General features: G+C 42.8%; 1 long non-coding RNA gene across 1 annotated transcript; it reads left to right on the forward strand.

Annotated features, from left to right (window-relative positions):
* The first annotated feature begins 683 nt into the window (after window positions 1–683).
* On the forward strand, window positions 684–7,125 carry LOC148135612 (uncharacterized). The gene is made up of 2 exons (XR_015755323.1): window positions 684–1,513; window positions 4,467–7,125. It is a non-coding gene; the product is annotated as an uncharacterized LOC148135612 (long non-coding RNA).
* The last annotated feature ends 2,010 nt before the right edge of the window (window positions 7,126–9,135 follow it).

Consider the following 9,135-nt stretch of genomic DNA (forward strand, 5'->3'; position numbering starts at 1 on the left):
TATCATGCTTATAATTTTACAAAAAAAACTATTGAGAACTTTAGACATAAGGCCAGAGGTGGAGATATTAGGTCAGGTGACCAAAAGCATTGCCAAAAAGCAGGTTTTGAGGGATGTCTTAAAGGTGGAAAGCAGACCTGTGAGGTTTTGGCTGCGAATTTCAGACCGTGCTGCTTCAGCAACTGTAGAAACAGCCACACAGGTGAAGTAATGAATTAACAAATGGTTGGGAGTCTCGAAGAAAATGGGTTGTCGAGGTCTCAAAGTGTATGTGGTGCAGGGAGCTAGGGATTATCACAGCCAGGAATTAAATCAAGTGTGAGAATTTTAAATTGAGGGATATTGGCCAGGTGCTGGCAGGTGAGACTCGATTGGGTTGGAATATCTGGTCGGCATGGACGGGTTGGATTGAAGGGTCTGTTTCCATGCTGTACATCTCTGTGGCTCTATGTTGATTATGAATAGGAGCGTTTTGATGAATCAACAAGCAGAGATTTAGACTTTCCTGAGATTACAGGGAGGTTGAATTTGGGAAGCTGGCCCTGAGTGTGTTTGGAAAATGAAGTCAGGAGATAACACAAGGTGGATGAAAGTATATGAGCTGAGACAAGGGTGGAATCAGCTAGAAATAGTGGTCTTGGAGTGGGACTGAGTTATCACACTCATGTCACTTCTGGGATTCAGCTTGTGGGATATAAATGAATTAATGTTATTTCTGCAAGTATAAATTCTGATACAGAATAGGAATGAGAAAATACATATTCAGCAAAAAGAAAGGATATGTGAGCATGAGACATGAATACAGAACAATGGTGGATATATGGGCAAACAGGAAAACATCTGTTCTCCTCGCTTGTACAGAGACACAGGAACAAACCCTAATTAAAGAGGTCAAAGTGGCCTCTGGATGGAAATAGATGCTGATAGAAGAAAAGATATGCCTAATCAATAATCTATAATAGACTGACGTCAAACACCCTTATGGGAGTCAGAGATAAGAGTTTGTCACGGACAAAACAGGATAAACAGAAGTTGTGGGATCAGTCTTAAGGAAATGAGTGACGTAAGCGAAGCAGGGAACAAACAATGGAATAAGGAAAAATATGGGGATTCAAACTGTATAAATTTCGAGAGTTTGTTGGATTTGGTGTGCATTTTGTCATTACCTTACCGGGTAATGAGACAGGGCACCCACCTATAGGTGTATAAATAAATGGCGGATTCAGATATTTGTCTCGGACTGAAATTATTAAAGTGAGTGAGCTTTTGTTTCTCACAATTGGGGGCTCGTGTCCGGGATTTTCTTCCATCACCGGGTGGAGTGGCTGGCCTTGGACACTGGGAAGACGCGTCCCGTTCCCCATTGAGGAGCGGTCTCGTGTCCCGGTTTGGTCTGCTCCCTTGGGTGACTGATGTAAATCCTATAAGAGAGACATCTGAATCAGACAGTGATAGGAGCTCGATAGAAAATACGGTGACAAAAGGGGCCAGGCAACTCTGTGCACAGAGCAAGGTAAGAAAATTGACTTTTAAGTATTGCCTTGGTGGCCAGGATTGAGTTTTAGTAGTTAATAAGGGACTAACGAAGGAACTCAATATGGCTTGCGCTTTGGGTTAGGAAAAAGCCTCCGGGGAAACAAAGTAAGGAAAAGGCAATGGAAATGGAGGCGGGGTCCCTTTCCTCCGGAAAGTCCTTTGGGCAGGATGTTGTGGAAATTGGCAAAATAATACTTGTGCAAGGGAGAAAGATGATTAAATATTGTTGCTTTGTATGGACTAAGGACTCCATTCTTCGTCCCGCTGTCTTCTGGCCAAAGTACAGATCGGACGAAGACTGGGTTTGTGAATATCTGAGTTTATATGTCAATGTGCGAAAGAGAGAGAGAGAGAGAGAGAGAGAGTGTGAGAGAGAGAGAGAGAGAATGAAAAGAGCTGTACAGCTGGTAGGAAGTTTAACCCTTTGTGATTTGGTTTGAGTGAACATTTGTTTGTTGGTGATTGAATGTTTGTGTTTTATTCCCTGGAGCTTGTGTTCCAGGACTGTTTTCAATCTGATTTTGTTATGGAAACTTAACATGATTTCTTTTAAGGTTAAGGATTCTATTGTGATTATGAAAAAAAAAAGGAATGATAACTCCTGTTCTTTTTACAGATCATGACTGCCTTACTATCAGTTTCTAACTAATCTCTTTTATCTTTACATAACAGCGATTTATGGAGGACAGTTGAAGTTTCAGTTCAACATTAGATTGTAGTAAAAGCAAAATTCTATGGTTAATATCTGTGACCTTGGATTCAGCCATTGTTCATGCATTAGAAGTTTTTTTTAAAAAAAAACTTGAGTAGACAAATTCTTTTAAGGCAAGTTCTGATTATTTTACGACCTATAGTATTGTAATTGAGCAATGATTGGTCAGGACTATTTAAGAAAACTAATTCTGGATCTAAATTAAAGGACTAAAACTGGGTAATTACAGTGAATTGCAAAATTGGGAACTGTATGCATTTTGCATTTTAACTATTAAATACTGAAGAAATGAACGTAAATATATATAAATATATTTATAAGTTAGGAACAGGCTTTGAAGGTTAGTCAAGCATGAATTGATGAATTGGTGTTTGAAGTTATGGGGAGCTAGAAATATTGCAATATTTCTTTAAAAAAAAAGAAAAAGGGCAAAAAGGAAACGACTTATCCCCTTTGGGAGGTGCCCATAGGGGACAAAGAGATTGGGTTTGTAAGTGCCCCCTCACCAGTGGGGAGGTCAGAACATTTAAAAAGGAAATGGAGGTCCTGGTTGAGGATCCGGTGGGGTTGTCTGAACAAATTGTTCAATTTTTGGGGCCCAGTCTGTATACCTGGGCTGAATTAATGTCTATTTTGAATATATTATTTACTGGGGAGGAAAGGGGACTTGTACGAGGAACTGCCATTAAAATATGGGACAGGGAACACCCGATTGGAGATGGGGATGCTGGACAGGGAGAGATGAAGTTTCCCCTCAGAAACCCCCAGTGGGAAAACCAAAACCCAGAGCATAGAGAAGAAATGAGGGAATTGAAAGACCTGATTCTAAAAGGAATAAGGGAGGCAGTTCCGAAGTCACATAATTTGATTAAAGCCTTTGAAATTAGACAGGAGAAAGATGAGACTCCCTCAGCTTTCTTGCAAAGATTAAGGGACTCAATGCGGAAATACTCTGGAATGAACCCTGAGGACCCAGTGGCACAGGGTCTTTTGAAAGTACATTTTGTGACAAGAGCATGGCCAGACATACAGAGAAAGATACAGAAGATAGAAGGATGGAGCGAAAAACCATTAGATGAATTGTTGAGAGAGGCACAGAAAGTGTTTGTAAAGAGGGAGAGGACAAGGGGGAACATTTGATAGAGGGTTTGAGCGACAGGGGCAGAGATGGAAGTCGCTACAGGAAGGATGCTATTATTGTGGAAAGATAGGGCATTTTAAGCGGGAGTATCCTGATCTACAAAGGGAAGAAAAAGGCAATTCCGCTTATGAATTATGATGAAGAATAGGGGTGTCAGGGGTTCCTGCCCTCGGGGGCCCACCAGGAACCCTTGATAAACTTGAAGGTGGGACCGTGTAGGGAGGAGGTAATCTCCCTAGTAGATACAGGGCAGCACGGTCATCGCTGAATTTTAAACCAAAGAAAGTAGAAATGTTTACACGGTCAATTACTGTTTCGGGGGTGAAAGGGGAAGGATTTACTGTTCCAGTATTTGAACCTATGATGATAGAAGGTTCTAAGGATAGGATCACAGGGGAACTGCTGTATATCCCTGATATAGGAAGTAATTTACTGGGGAGAGACCTAATTATCCTTATAGGACTGGAGATTGAAATTCAGGAAAAAGAATTAGTTGTACAACTGGCAATATTGACAGAGGATGCAGAGAGAGAGATAGACCCTATTGTATGGGCTAGAGAAGAGAATCGTGGAAAACTACAGATCCCTCCCCTTACAATAAATTTAAAACGGAAAGGGGACGTTGTCTGTGAACGACAATATCCTATTTCCATAGAAGGTAAACGAGGACTGCAGCCAGTAATTGAGGGACTGATTAGAGATGGTTTGTTGGAGCCATGTATGTCTCCTTATAATACCCCAATTCTACCAGTACGGAAATCTGATGGAACTTATCGATTGGTGCAGGATTTGAGAACATTAAATCGGATAGTGCAGGTCAGGCACCCAGTAGTGCCAAACCCCTATATGTTATTAAGTAAGATCCCTCATGATCACAAATGGTTTAGTGTGATAGATTTAAAGGATGCCTTTTGGGCTTGTCCCTTGGCGGAGGAAAGATTTGGGACTATCCCCCTATGAAATCTTATTTGAATTACCTTATCTGGGAACACAGGGAGAATTGCCAATTCCCGAAACTAAAGATTTGTTTTTAAAGAAGTATATCCTGGGCTTGTCCTCCTCTTTATCTTTCCTCAGAAAACAGGGTCTATTGGCACAGACTCCGCCCCTTGAATTTGCTGTTCATCCCATCCAGCCAGGAGATTGGGTCTTAATAAAATCGTGGACAGAGACTAAGCTGCAGCCGGACTGGGAAGGGCCGTACCAGGCTCTTTTGACTACCGAAACGGCAATAAGGACGGTGGAGAAAGGCTGGACTCATTATACTCGGATCAAAGGGCCAGTGGACCCTCCAGTTGAGGAAGAAGTCTGGACAGCCGAATCAACGCAAGACCCGCTGAAACTCAGACTAAAGAGACTTTGAGTAATTGACTATACAGTGGCGACGCGAGCGCGGGATTATTTCTGTAAGATTGTATATTAAGCCTTTTTGTGTTCTAGCATAATGATCAGAATACTGGGAATGCTTAGAGTTATGATGCTAGCCCTCTTGGTATTAGGATTTTGTCACATATCATTTTCATATGTATTATTAATGGTTCCTGAGTCTGATAATCCACAAGTAATAGACACTGATGTATGTAGCTTAGTAAATTGTGGGAATGTAGCTAATCAGAGACAATACCGCAACTCAGAGATACATCTTAAGTCCTATGGGGATGGCCTCGGGGATGGTACCTGGTATAATGGTCTTGTCACAATAGACCAGGCCCCCTTTCGACCAGCACCGATTGTCCCGATAAAAAGTGTAACCCCATATATTTAACGATAAGAAAAACCACATGGCACGGAGCGGTTTTGGGAGGTGGCACTTATGAGGTACAATTAAATGAAACATTTGGGATTGAAATGAAAGCAAATAGGAAGGAATTTGTGGGCTGTTGTTTTCGAATTAGCATAGGACAGGGAAAAATGGGTAGAATTACTAGGTAATGAGATACAACCTTTCACCCCTCCCAATGATCCTACAGTAGTAAAAATTATAGAGGTAAAGGATTTGAAACAGACCATCGAGATAGAGACTGGGTACGGGGATGCAAATGCCTGGGTTGAATGGGTAAAGTATACTGTAAAAAGTCTGAACAAAAGCAATTGCTATGCATGTGCCTCCGGTAGGCCAGTGGCCCAGGTGGTTCCCTTTCCGCTTGGGTGGAAGCGAGACAGGAAGGGCATGAAATGTATGATAGCCCTGTATCAGGATGAGACTGCATGGAATGATAGGAATTGTACCTCCCTATCTCTGATGTTCCCTCCCTTGGAGGAGAAAGATGCAAAAGTTCCCCCCACATTTTCCGCCGCAGTTGGAAATCACACGTCATGTGTGCACAAGCGAGGTACGAGTCGGTCGAGAGATTTAGGGGAGCTGAAATTATGTACAGAGATTAAGAATGTTACCGAAACGGAGAAGGGAGGGAACTACTCAGCATTAAAGGTTCCCCGAGCGGATCTGTGGTGGTACTGTGGAGGAAAAATATTGAGACCCACCCTACCTCCGGATTGGAGAGGGATATGCGCAATTGTACAATTGGCAATTCCATTTACCCTGGCATTTGAGAAGGAAAAGATAGTAGGGAAAAAGGGAAGGGGTAAGAGATTACTGTTAGATAATTCTTTTGATGACGGGATTTATCTTGATTCGGTAGGAGTCCCTAGGGGAGTACCTGAGTTCAAGGCTCGTAACCAGATTGCAGCAGGCTTTGAGTCAGCTCTCTTTTGGTGGGCAACAATTAATAAAAATGTAGACTGGATAAATTACATTTTTTATAATCAACAGCGATTTATAAATGATACAAGAGAGGCGGTTAAAGGAATATCAGAACAGCTTGATGCGACAAGTAGGATAGCATGGGAAAATAGAATAGCCCTTGATATGATTTTAGCAGAGAAAGGGGGTGGTGGTTTTTATCCTTACTTCCCTGATAGTAGTAGTCGGGGTATTGGTGGCCAGTGGCTGTTGTGTCATACCCTGTATACGAGGGCTCACCCAGAGGCTGATTGAAACAGCCTTGGTGAAACGAATGCCCCTGAGGGGAATCAGACAGAGGAACTTTATCAACTAAATAATAAGGAAATGAGTGAGACTAAGATGGATGAAATCTCTGAAATGATGCTTGCGAATTTTGGGAACAATGTTTAAAAAAAAAGAGACAAAAATGCAGAAGATAACAGATAGTAATGAAAAGAAAAAGGGGAAATTGTGGGATATAAATGAATTAATGTTATTTCTGCAAGTATAAATTCTGATACAGAATAGGAATGAGAAAATACATATTCAGCAAAAAGAAAGGATATGTGAGCATGAGACATGAATACAGAACAATGGTGGATATATGGGCAAACAGGAAAACATCTGTTCTCCTCGCTTGTACAGAGACACAGGAACAAACCCTAATTAAAGAGGTCAAAGTGGCCTCTGGATGGAAATAGATGCTGATAGAAGAAAAGATATGCCTAATCAATAATCTATAATAGACTGACGTCAAACACCCTTATGGGAGTCAGAGATAAGAGTTTGTCACGGACAAAACAGGATAAACAGAAGTTGTGGGATCAGTCTTAAGGAAATGAGTGACGTAAGCGAAGCAGGGAACAAACAATGGAATAAGGAAAAATATGGGGATTCAAACTGTATAAATTTCGAGAGTTTGTTGGATTTGGTGTGCATTTTGTCATTACCTTACCGGGTAATGAGACAGGGCACCCACCTATAGGTGTATAAATAAATGGCGGATTCAGATATTTGTCTCGGACTGAAATTATTAAAGTGAGTGAGCTTTTGTTTCTCACAAGCTGGTTGCCAGATTGTGAATCAGGGCGGTAACACAATCGGGAGCTGAGTGGCCCTGGTGGTGCCTAAAATGAGTGTCACTCAGCTGACTGTTGCTGAGCAGCGGCTGCTTGGTAGCCGTGTTGATGACATTTTCCATCACTTTACTGCTGATCGAGTGTGGACTGACAGAGGGAAATTGGCTGGGTTGGATTGCCCTGTGTTTTTGTGTTGAACATCCCTGGGCAATGTTTCACATTATCGGTAGATGCTTGGTGGGTGGCAAGTTCTGGAGCACAAGCCATCAGTATTATTGCCAGAATATTGGCAGGGCCGTAGCCTTTGCACTACTTAACCATTTCTTGATGTTATTCAAACTCAACTGAACTGGCTTAAAACTCACATCTGTGATGTTGGAAACCACTGGAGAAGGCTGAGATGGATCATCCCACTTTGCACTTCTGGCTGCAGATTGCTGCAAATGCTGTCATCTTATCTGGTGCATGGATGTGTGAGGCCCCTCCATCAGTAAGGGTGGGGATATCTGTGATCCTTCCTCCAGTGAGTTGTTTAATTGTCCATCACTGGTCACAACTGGGTGTGGCAGAACTGCAGTGCTCCGATCTGTTCCATTGGATGTTGGATCACTTAGCTCTGTTGCTTGCTACTGATGCTGTTTGATGTGCAGGTAGTTTTGGAGACAAAGTGTCAGGCGACTGACTGTGTGGAGTTTGCACGTTCTCCCCGTGTCTGCGTGGGTTTCCTCCGGGTGCTCCGGTTTCCTCCCACAGTCCAAAGATGTGCAGGTCAGGTGAATTGGCCATGCTAAATTGCCCGTAGTGTTAGGTAAGGGGTAAATGTAGGGGTATGGGTGGGTTGCGCTTCGGCGGGGCGGTGTGGACTTGTTATCTAATCTAATCTAATCTAATCTAATCTAATCTAGTTCTGTTTAATAGCTTCACCAGGTTGGCACTTCATTTTTAAGTCTGCCTCGTGCTGCTCATGGCATGCCCTCCATTACTGTCCATTGTGGTGGGAGAGAGCAGGATTTACAAACCCATGAGATTACAGATTGTGCTGGAGTACAGTTCTGCTGCTGTTGATGTCCCACAGTTTCTCATAGATACCCAGTTTGAGATGCTACATCTCTTCAAAGTCTGTCCCATTTAGAACGGTGATAGTGTCACTCAACACAAGGGAGGTTTTTCTCAAATTTAGGGCAACACTTTGTCTCCAAAAGGAATGTGTGATGGTCACTCGTACCGATACTGTCATAGACATATGTATCTGCCGCTAGTCAATTCATAACAATCAGATCAAGTATGTTTTTTTCCTTGTTGGTTCCCTCACCACCCGCTGCAGACTCAGTTGAGCAGCTATGTCCTTTAGGACCTGACCAGCTCAGTCAGTAATTCTGTTGCAGAGCTAGTCTCGATTGTGGACATTGAATTCCTGCACCCAGAGTACGTTTGACACCATTTTATTGCCTCAGTGTTTCCTCCAAATGTTGTTCAACATGAAGGAGAAGTGATTCATCCTCCAAGGGAGGACGGGACGTGGTAATCAGCAGGAGCCATGAGACTTCCTGGTCTCCGGAGCCAATGCTGAGTACTCCAAGGGCAAATCCTCCCTGTCTGTGCCACCACATCTGCCTGTCTGTCCTGCTGCTGGGACAGGACATATCCAGAGATTTCAGGAGAAAGTGAAGACTGCAGATGCTGGAGATCAGAGTCAAGAGTCTGGTGCTGGAAAAGCACAGCAGATCAGGCTGATGAAGGGCTTAGGCTCGAAACATCGATTCTCCTTCTCCTCGGATGCTGCCTGACCTGTTGTGCTTTTCCATCACCACAATCTCAATATCTTGGGATGGTGATGGTGGTGTCTGGTCATTGTCTGTAAGGGTTGATTTCATGAGTATGACTATGTCAGGCTGTTCCTTGATTGGTCTGTGAGACAGCTCTGCACATTTTGGCACCAAAA

The sequence above is a fragment of the Chiloscyllium plagiosum genome, unplaced genomic scaffold (genome assembly GCF_037043375.1).
Source record: "Chiloscyllium plagiosum isolate Xiang-an unplaced genomic scaffold, Cpla_swu_hap1 HiC_scaffold_49, whole genome shotgun sequence".
NCBI classification, from domain to species: Eukaryota; Metazoa; Chordata; class Chondrichthyes; order Orectolobiformes; family Hemiscylliidae; genus Chiloscyllium; species Chiloscyllium plagiosum.